This window comes from Pseudophryne corroboree, chromosome 5 (assembly GCF_028390025.1).
Source record: "Pseudophryne corroboree isolate aPseCor3 chromosome 5, aPseCor3.hap2, whole genome shotgun sequence".
NCBI lineage: Eukaryota > Metazoa > Chordata > Amphibia > Anura > Myobatrachidae > Pseudophryne > Pseudophryne corroboree.
Window position 1 is genome coordinate 809,811,587 of NC_086448.1, and position 10,903 is coordinate 809,822,489.

Sequence of the window (10,903 nt, forward strand, 5' to 3'; positions counted from 1 at the left end):
TGATCCCATTGGTTGTGTCCCAATAGTCCTTTGGCAAGACGCTTGTCTTGGAGGCCCTTACACCAGAGTAGTTCCTATGCGGTTGCATGTATTGGATTATTGACTGACGATCGGGGATAATTTGTTCATTATTGCAGACCATAAGAATATTAGAAGTCACTGAGGAGTTAAGACACTATGGGAGACATTTACTAAGCAGTGGTAAGAGCGGAGAAGTGAGCCAATCAGCAGCTCTGTATCATTTTATTTATCATTGGTTGCCATGGGCAACTTCTCTACTGGCTCACTTCTCCGCTCTTATCACTGCTTAGTTAATGTCCCCCTACATCAAGTTTTCGCGGCATAGGACCTCAGTCTAAATTATACACTAATACCGCGCATCTGCAAATTTGTAAGCGGCTCCATATGGAAATGTCGCAGACGCCGGGAATTCAATTGATATGCCCACAGGCGGCGTTGTGAATCCTAGCGGCTGCGTACAACGTGTAACTCCATTTTATATGCCGCTGTCACAAGCTATTACATAACAGGTGATTCTGATGATATCCCTTTCGTTGCCGGAGAGAGCCTACTTGTATTAGCCCATTTTGGAACAAGGGCGGAGAGGCCGACGTCGTTTTAAACAAAGTTGATTTAAAAAAAAAAACCAGACAAAAGATCAGTTAGAGGGGTGTCAGTTGGAGCCGCTGAGAGAGGAGATTTGGGTGACGCCGTTGAGCAGCGTGACGCAGATAAGAGGTAAAAGCAGCTGAGGGGGAGAGACTGCAACAAGCGGAACACCTGAGACTTGTGGTTCCACGCAGAGAGGGGAATTTATTTGTTTTCAATGGTGTGCTAATTAGTGGGAGACAGAGCAATTTAATTATTGATCAGGGCGAGCATGATGCAGGGACGCACACTCCTGCTCGCAGTCTCCTGAGGTGTGCGAAAAGTCTGTGGTTTAACAGGACCTTAGGCTGGTTTAGCCGTTTTAGGCGGCCAGAGCCGGTCTGTTTGGGCGTGACGAGTGCAATAATTAATGGTTATCCACAAACAATTGAATTGCTCCATCCCACTGAAGTGAGAGCTGTACTTGGGACGTAGCACCCTGCCTCAGTACAGTACATTATTGAAATTAAACCATTTATATGTCCAAAAGCATCCATTACAGCGGACCAGGCTTGGTTTGTGATACCTTTATATATATATATATATATATATATATACGCTGCAACGTTGCTATCCGACTGCCTATGTACTAAGCCTTGGCGAGAGCTAAATTACCAGCCAATTACAACCTAACTGCCATGTAGCAGACTGTGGGGCAGATTCACCAATGAGTGATAGTCTTGTTATTGCTCGTTACGAATGATGAACGGTGCTCCAGCCAATCAGCTCCTAGCTGTCAATTTACAGGCTATGGGGGTCTATTTACTAAGCCTTGAATTGAGATAAAGTGAAGAGAGATAAAGTGCCAAACAAGCAGCTCCTAACTGCCAGGTTACAGGCTGTGTTTGGAAAATGACAGTTAGGAGCTGATTGTCTGGTACTTTATCTCTGTCCAGTTTCTTTCTCCAAGTCTCAGTACATACACCACTCTGGGGCACAACGTGACCCCGGGTTACCAGCACTCACGCAATTTACAGAGTTTTCATCAAATTTCATAATGTTCAGGTATTTGGGTAAAGGACAGTCCATTACTTAAATATACTTCTGTAGATCGCTAGCAGAATGCATATTATGGCCCAGATTTATCAAGCCTTGGAGAGTGATAAATTGCACGGTGATAAAGTGCCAACCAATCAGCTCCTTACTGTCATTTTTCAAACACAGCTTGTAACATGGCAGTTAGGAGCTGATTGGTTGGCACTTTATCACCGTCCTATTTATCACTCTCCAAGGCTTGATAAATCAGGGCCTTTGTTAGGTTTACGTGAATATCCATTTTTTGTGTATGTAAAATTTGTCTTGAACATTCTGTAGTTTTGATAGTGAGAGTTCATTAGTGATACAGTTACCGGTAACTGTGAGACTTAATTTCATTTAGAGATTAGCGTGTTCGTATTTACTCGGTTCTTTACGCCAGAATTATCGCCATTTCTTATTTTCTGGATTTTTCTTATTGGCTAACCAAAACACGTGATGTCCGATAGCCAATAAGGAGATTTGGGTAAATCCGAGTAAAACTGAACCCACTCATCTCTCATTTCATTTATTATGGGCTTCATGTACATGTAAAACTAATTTCATTTATTGCAACCATCTTGCTGCCACATTCCAGTTCTCACCTGTGGTCATTTAAATGCAATTAGGATCCCCAAATGAGACTGTGAGCTTCTAAGAGCAGAGCAGCCGAATGATCACCCTACCTGGCCTCAGGGATGATATCAGGGGCTGAGGCAGCTACACACACTGACAGAGCTACAGCTGAGGTCATTGCAGCCCTCACTAGGGACGGCAGTCGACCATCGATGATTCAAAATCGATGGTTTATGGTCAATGTTGAATGGTTTTGCCATTGATTGGGGAGAACCAGATGGTTTCCCGTCATCGATGGTATTGAACCACTTGATGGTTCTTCTCCCACACCCCTACAAAGTGCAGAGACACAGAGCATAGCTCTGCCCCTGACTCCCACAAAGCCCCACCCCCAGCCTCTGATTGGCCCTTGGGCCAGTCAGTGAAAATACAGTGATTAACATCGGGTTATGTAATCATCGATGGCCATCTATTGCATAGTATGCAACCATCAATGGAAACATGCTATTCTTCATCGATGGTGACCATCAATGGTAGGCACTCCTATGGCCATCCCTAGCTCTCACATACTATTAGCACCATGAGAATCGGCTAGGTAGGTTTCAAAATCATCAATGACTTCCCGAGGGAGTTGTAATGGCGGAATCTGTCAACACCTTTAAGAATGGGTTAGATAAATTCCTATTGGATAAGGATATCCAGGGGTATGGTGCATAGTCATGCATTATAGTTACTATAAATAGGGTTAAAATGCAATGGCTGACAGCAGCATCAGTCAGAAATTTTAGTCAAATCATCATGCATAGGACACCACAAATAGGTTGAACTCGATGGACAATTGTCTTTTTTCAACCTCAGATACTATGGCCCTCATTCCGAGTTGATCGCTCGCAAGGCGAATTTAGCAGAGTTGCTCATGCTAAGCCTACGCCTACTGGGAGTGTATCTTAGCTTCTTAAAGTTGCGACCGATGTATTCGCAATATTGCGATTACAAACTACTTAGCAGTTTCAGAGTAGCTTCAGACTTACTCGGCATCTGCGTTCAGTTCAGTGCTTGTCGTTCCTGGTTTGACGTCATAAACACACCCAGCGTTCGCCCAGACACTCCCCCGTTTCTCCGGCCACTCCTGCGTTTTTTCCGGAAACGGTAGCGTTTTTATCCACACGCCCCAAAAACGCCGTGTTTCCGCCCAGTAACACCCATTTCCTGTCAATCACACTACGTTCGCCAGAGCGAAGAAAAAGCCGTGAGTAAAAATACTATCTTCATTGTAAAATTACTTGGCGCAGTCGCAGTGCGAATATTGCGCATGCGTACTAAGCGGAATTTCACTGCGATGCGAAGAAAATTACCGAGCGAACGACTCGGAATGAGGGCCTATGTTACTATGTTACTTATGCCCGATGGTGAATTATTTTGCCATCAATGGGGAAGAACCAGATGGTTTCCTGTTAAGGATGGTAAAGAAACACCCACTGTGTTCTGGTTTTTTGTCTGCTGCAAGTTGCCGGGACACACACCGCCCCAGGTTCTGATTGGCTCACCGGACCAGTCAGTGAAAGAACAAGGATTCCCATTGGTTTGGTAAAACCACTGATGGTCATCCATTTCATAGGTTTGCAACCATCGCTGGTCATTTTTCCATTTCACCATCGATGGTAAACACACCAATAGCCATCCCTAGAATCGGCAGGTCAGAGGAATGTTTGCTGAGCTCTGATTGAAGGAGCTGATCACATGTCTCTCTGACCCCGGAATGCCCTTCATCTGCATTGGTAGGTTTGTCCATTGACCTTTCCGCCATCAATATTTTCTAACTAACTAATTGGTGGAAAGACGTCTTTAGTTCAAACCATAAATGGCGCATGCGTGAAGGAGAGAGGTGGTTGGCGCATGTGAAAAGGAGCACTGCAACTGAAAAACAAACATCGGTACAAAGCAATCGATGGCAGAAATCTGTTAACTGTTAGGCCCTAAACATCGATGGTATTGACAATCGATGGCGAACCCCACCCCTCAGGCGATTCTGCCGGCTGATAATGGGATTGGCACCTGTGGAGGGTAAGCTGGCCAAATATTCTATGTAAGTTACAAAGGAAGGTTTGTCTGATAGATAAGGAGGGGGCAATCACAAGCAAGTGGTTTGAACAGACAGTGCTCCCTGCATAAGGCAGACCCCCAGGCTCTGAACAGAGACAGTGCTCGCCAAATTCTACAGTAGCTGTTAATGCAGTAGCTGTTATTACCACGCAGCATTCTGACTCCATTCTAGCACACAAAGAACTTTGTACATTACAATAGAACAATTGTGTTCCATACCTGTGTGTTTGGCAGATGCTTCATTCCTCATACCTGGTATCGGTGGGCTGCATTCTCCCAGACATTGGTTCACGCTACAAAATGGCCGTCTCAGCTCAGCGCAGGTGACCGGTCCACTTGTTGCCCTTACTGGGGCTGATTCTGTATCTGCCGCTGTGCCGGTATTCACGCAAATGACCAATGTTTTATTTCTCCCTCTGCGCATGCGTCTAAGTGCACAAAGTCACAGGACCAACTGAGACGCCCGGCCTCGGAGATGTATTGCGCGTTCCTGGGTGGTGGCGACTCAGACGCACGGGAATGTAGTGTCGCTAAAGTGGTTGCGAGCTCAGACGCTCAGTCGCTTCCTTTGGTGGGGCATACTCTGATGGAGATTCTACACCCAGGGTCTAATTCAGATGTGGTCGGAGGTGCGGTGAATGTTGCGTAGTACCGATGTTCGTACCTCTACTGTGCATGTACGTACCTTCGATGTCTGATCAGCAGGCATGGACAGACTGGGGCTGAAAATCGCCCCTGGCATGTGCGCGCGCACATGAAAGTGGGCGTGCGGACACTACCTACCGGGGTGTGCCACGAGTCAGGGGGCATGGATTCGCGCTACATGGTACACGGGGGCATGCCGTGAGTCAGGGGGCATGGAGACGGGTGGGCTGGCAGAGAGCCGGAGGCTGCACTGCACGCGGCCTTCCCGGCTCTCTGTGTGACAGGACCGTCCTGCCGGCCCTTATGGCATTTGCTGGAAGTGCCAGATGGGTGGTCCGGCCCTTTCAGCAGCAGACGGTCAGTGAATGACAGTCTGCTGGCGTTTGGGGGGCAGGAATAATCCCCTCTTATCTGCCTGGCCACGCATTTTCTCCCCCCCCCCCCCCCCCCCCCACCCCCCTTTTTTTTTTAAATATATTCTCTGAAATGGCTGATAACAGATAGCAGTAGCCTGCAATCAAGTATTCCCTAATATTTCTCACAGGCCATATAGCTTCTGCATATCGTGGAACTTGTATGTTCAGAGCATTTGCTTAGTGCAGGTCGTCGTTTTTCCCCTTTTATAATCCACTTGTGAAACCACACGAGCGTGCATGGTATGCAAATGTCTACCTAATATTTACTCACTAACATACATAGTGGGATGATTCTCGTAGCTTCGCTCTCTTTACTGGAAACCTTTCGTTGTGTTGTGTGTGTGTGTGTGTGTGTGTGTGTTGTGTGTGTGTGTGATCACTTTTCACGCCGCACAGCAATTTTGATGGCTAGGTTTTTGTAGATCAGCAGCAGTTGGTCTGTTAAAGATTTATCCCCCTGAGATGGCACATTAATCTAGCACCCTGTCTCCACTCAGTAACGCCATATATCACTGTATGAAAATGTGACAGCACAAAGTATGGGCCTCACAAAGAGTTAAGGGCAGTTGCGCAGCTGGCGATAGGAATGATCTCAGTTCATCGGGGTCAATCTATTGATTTCATCTTTCCTGCTTTTTTGTAATGTCAAGGAGGGGGACGCAGTGTTTCCTTGCTGAAAAAAGACATGGAATTCATGTCTATACTATCTTTCCCAGAATACTCTGGGGTCTATTCATGAAGCAGTGAAAAGTGTGGAGAAGTGAGCCAGTGGAGAAGTTGCCCATGACAACCAATCAGCATTGAAGTAACATTTATAATTTGCATACTATACAATTGTACGGAGCAGCTGATTGGTTGCCACGGGCAACTTCATCACAGGCTCACTTCTCACACTTCACTGCTTCATGAAATGACCTACCCAGGGCCAGATTATCAATGTGGCGGATGGGACTACGGCCCACAGGCCTTCACATAAACATAGGCCCATCAGCATGACAGCATGATAACGACAGGCCACCCAGCTGGTCACACAGTCTTCCATAAATCATAGGTATTAATGTAATTTTCCTGTTTTCCTCAAAAAATGTTGCAATTTTTCTACATTTTATGTATTTAGGGGACGGATGATGTAGAAGATGACCACACCCACACAGTGCTGGCCATGCCCACATAGCACTGACCACACCCACACAACACTGACCACACCCACATGTCACTGGCCACACCCACACAACACTAGCCTCAGCTCCTCTACTTCTCACAATAGGCCCTTAATCATTTTCACCCGCAGGACCATTTGGCCAATAATATTATATTAAGGGCAAATTATAACATCCGGGTACATGGCTAAACCGGACTGATATAGACACGATCAGTGCGATAACGGGAGACATTTGAATTTCACCTCGCGATCTCCGGTCACTTTAGACAGGCGATCGGCCGCATTTAAACAATTGAATTCCCCCGTGTGTGAACAAAAATGTAATAATATATATTTTTTTGCCTTGTTTAACCTCTGATCATTCCCCCGTGTGTTGATCTTTTTCTCTCTCTTCTTCAACCGCACTCTCTCTCCATTTCCTCCCCCCCCCCCCCCCCCCCCCGTGTTCCCTAAGCATTAGGTAGACAATTAAGAAATATGTACAGCCACTGGAAACAATCAATTTATTGTCAGGCATTTAGATTCTGCCGTATAGATAATGATCATTGTGTCTGGTAAGTGTTGCTGAATACCCCTCAGCTATAATGTACCGAGATATGAATGGGCTGTTCTAATATAAATGGAAATTATGAGCAAGAAAAAAAAGAAGAAGAAAACTGTCGTTAACAGAGTCTTATTCTCCTTTTCCCTTTGAAAGGAAGTTGTATCAGACAAAAGATATATGATGGGAAGCGGAATGGTGATTTTATAATTGCCTGGGTGAACTCTAAGTCGTCGTATGACATATACACGTAGGCTGGGGGCATCTTGGCTATAACAGAGATTTCATTCAAGGTTTAGGATTAGATTCTCATAATAATTGTGTTTGCAAATAGTTTGTAAAGATTGAGTGTGCACGGGCTGACACGGCGAATACAGGTTCAGTATTTGTACATGGAGTATATTCAAATAAATGACACCTTTTATATAATATAGGTATAGGATCTATTGTCTGGTCTTTTTTTGGGAATGAGGGTTTCCTTTTATAAGTAGTATTTCTGCTAATTTGGAGCAAATATATACTAAATGACATAAAAATAAAACCTCATTAGCCGACATTGCTCTAGCATGGGTTGGGCATATTTTGTTAACGTGAGTGTCCACATGGTGGTAATGTCGACGTGTTTGGCATGCCGACATTGGTCATTTTGATACTCCCCATGCCAACACTGATAAAATGCCGAGATAGTCACCACGCCGACACTGATAAAATGCTGACATGCTTGGAATGTTGAGAAAATGTTTCTGGTGGTCCAGCGGTGACTCACCTTGTCCGCCGGCTCCAGCAGTGTCTGCCCTATCGGTGGTCGGCTGATGATGACTTACGGCATACAGTAGTAAGTAACATTCTCAACCCCCACCCTAGTGCTTAACCCTAACCCTCCCACAGCGTAATCCTAACTGTCGGCATTCCGAGAAAGTTGGGATTTTACATGTCGTCTTTGTGAACATGTCAACATTTCAACAATAATAACTTTCAACATTGTTGTGTCGACAATTGATGACTAGCGTACTACTGCGTGTTAGGGGTGTTGCACTTGCCACACAGGTGATTTTAATGCCAGTACTTTTTCAGCTAGAAAAGTGATTAGAAGTTATAGGCTTTAATTGCTCCAGTGCTGACCTGTTGGAATAAATGGTGGAGGATCCAAAGCATACTTTCAGTGGTGTATATATAACGGGCCTCTGGGACAAGGTGGGCCCACATGTACACTCGGCACCCATATAAATATACTTACCCCTCCAAAGTTCTGCGGCGGCCACCGCCTCAGACAGGAATGCGCAGAAGAGGTATCCCCGGGAACAAGGCGTGGACCCCCTGTTCCTGGAAATGTGTGCATGGTCAACAGCCTCTGGCACAAAGCCAGAGTCTCCTTCGCTGCAAGACAGGAGAGGACACGATCAGATCTTCTTCTCTTTTAATCTGCCCATGCATACGTCCCAATAGTTTGACACTGAAATCAGGTCAGTATAAGCTCTGCGTGTTACTGCCATAAAAAAAAACATGGCTCCAGCGTTGCTACTGCCGCGGCCAGTCTGCGTGACCATAGACTCACTCGGAGATGCTGCGTAGGTGTGCGCAGTTGCTGTGGACTTTGCATTGACTCAGGTGGGCGTCTCTTCATTCTTTCCTGGGCGTCTGCTTCACTTGCGATGATTCCGCAAGTCCGTAGGCTGTAAAATCGCAGCGCAGAGAGCATGTGCGTACACATCTCAATCGGAACCTGTATACGAAGCGCTACGATGCAGCAGCCGTGGCTTTTTTCCGTTCCAAGTTCCATTGTACATTGTGTACGAACTCAGCCGCCTGCAGCTATCAGTTTGGGCAGCACAGTCTCCTGGCGCGTTCTAGTCAAATGGCGTTACCACTAAGAGGCATTTTTCGGTGAAAAAAGGCGCAAGACCATAACGGGACCTGGAGGCTCACTTGCCTGTGTGGCGTACTGAAGCTGGATGTATGAGGACACATCTGTAGATCTGCGGAATCCACGTCCTTTCTACTGAAACATCTGGGTACCTAAATATGCATTCTGGAAATAATATGGATCTTTCCCCAATGCATTTCCCTGTAAATAAATACCTCTAACATACTGCATCCTTTTTTATCAGCGTTTTCACTTTAATGGTAGCGTTTTATGGCAGGTTTTAGAAATGGTGCTCCGAGAAATTGTTGGCCATGTGTGCAATTATACATAGAATAATCACATCAAGGGGAAATACGCACTCACTCTCGTTCTCGCTACTAAAGTATAACTGCTTATAGGAATAATATTTATCGACCCATAAATGTATATATGTTTTCTAACATATGTTTTATGATCCTGGCAAATCACCAAGGTTTAAATTAAATTTCCTTTGTATGGCAAAGATCAACGTGAGGGCTTTTGGCATCACCCCATCTTATTATACACAATCAAAGAGCAGAGAGTTAGAAATCTTTTATCAAAGCTACAAGCAAAATTCATTAAAAATAGCAGTAACACATGCATTATAGGATTTTCTCAGAGATTGCATATGGGGGAGTTACGCCGCACAAACTACAAAAATAAAAGCCACAGGATTTTAATCATATATTTATACTTTGATAGATCCCATGTGTTACAGTGTTTTTGTCTTTCATCATTAGGAATATCCACATCTAGCACTTAGGATGCTTTCGGCCTACTTTTCCCATCATTGTGTAAGCTAGCCAATTACTTTTGGCTTAATACCGCAGAGTTCTGAGCAAGTCTGAGCTTTTACCCATAGCAACCAATGTTATAATTGGCTTTAAGCAGCATCCTCTATAGACAGGTTCGGTATGTTTTACTGCCGCTGGGGATGGCGAATGTTAGTATACCGACATCGGCATCCTGAGCGGCGAAATGCAGGCGGGGGGGGCGAGCTCAACTAAGCCCCTTACTTCGCTCACCACAGGTTCTATTCACCCTCTATGGGTGTCGTGGAAATCACCTACCTCGCCGGTATACCGGTGGCAGCAGGGGCGTCTTAAGAGAGGAGGGGGCCCGTTTGCTCCTCTCCACGGCGCCGTAGTCTCCGGCGCCATGTTTTGGAGACAAAAGTCAAATTGCACATGCGCGGCGGCCATTTTTTTATATGTGTTTTTGGCCGCGACGGCTGCCGCTCCAGCGCCCGGCGGTGGAGTTTGGAGAGGTGAGTTTGAAAATATGGGTGCGGTGTGGCCCCCCCTCTGGACCCAGGGGCCCATGTGCACCGCACACATTGATTCCATGATAGAAACGCTAGTGGCGGTATGGTGCCCCCGTCGGGATCCCGGCTTCTATGTTGTGACCTCCGGGATCCCGATGAGCGGTATGCTAACTGCATACCATATAGACTATTGATATCTAGTATTGGTTGCCAGAGGTTATAATACAGATGTGTACTTTCTTACAGTTTCTTCAGTTGCGCACTAGATCCCATGCAACTCAGCAGCGCATCATATGTGTACATTATGCTAATTCGCATAATTAAAACACATAGACGTGACTAAACTGCATTGCTATCATGCACTGATCAATAAAGTGTGCGACATTTGTGCATCTGTTTGCGAATAAGGGCTACGATGTGAGTGGTTGCAGCCGGGGCTCACACCGGGAAATACTGTGCTTCATCTGCAACTTTGTGTGTAAACACAGAGAAAAAGAGAAAATGCAGGTGCACACTCTAAGCACTAAGAACACTGGTAGTCAGAACAATTCTGATAAACTCTGCAATTTAACATGGAGTAAAATTTAGATTTTTGGCATCATTTATGGCCAAAAAACATGGGCCCAAAACACCCTAATTACTACTACTC

General features: G+C 45.5%; 1 protein-coding gene across 3 annotated transcripts in view; it reads left to right on the plus strand.

Moving 5' to 3' along the window:
• The window catches only part of TRPS1 (transcriptional repressor GATA binding 1), a 331,746-nt gene that overhangs the window by 36,186 nt on the left and 284,657 nt on the right, over positions 1-10,903 (plus strand). Inside the window, exon 1 of one of the 3 annotated variants that reach the window (XM_063924485.1) lies at positions 667-738. The exons of the other annotated variants lie outside the window; for them this stretch is intronic. The gene's annotated coding sequence lies outside the window, so the exon portion shown is untranslated. Of the gene's footprint in view, positions 1-666; positions 739-10,903 lie in introns of those variants that run through there. 3 annotated transcript variants of the gene reach the window in all.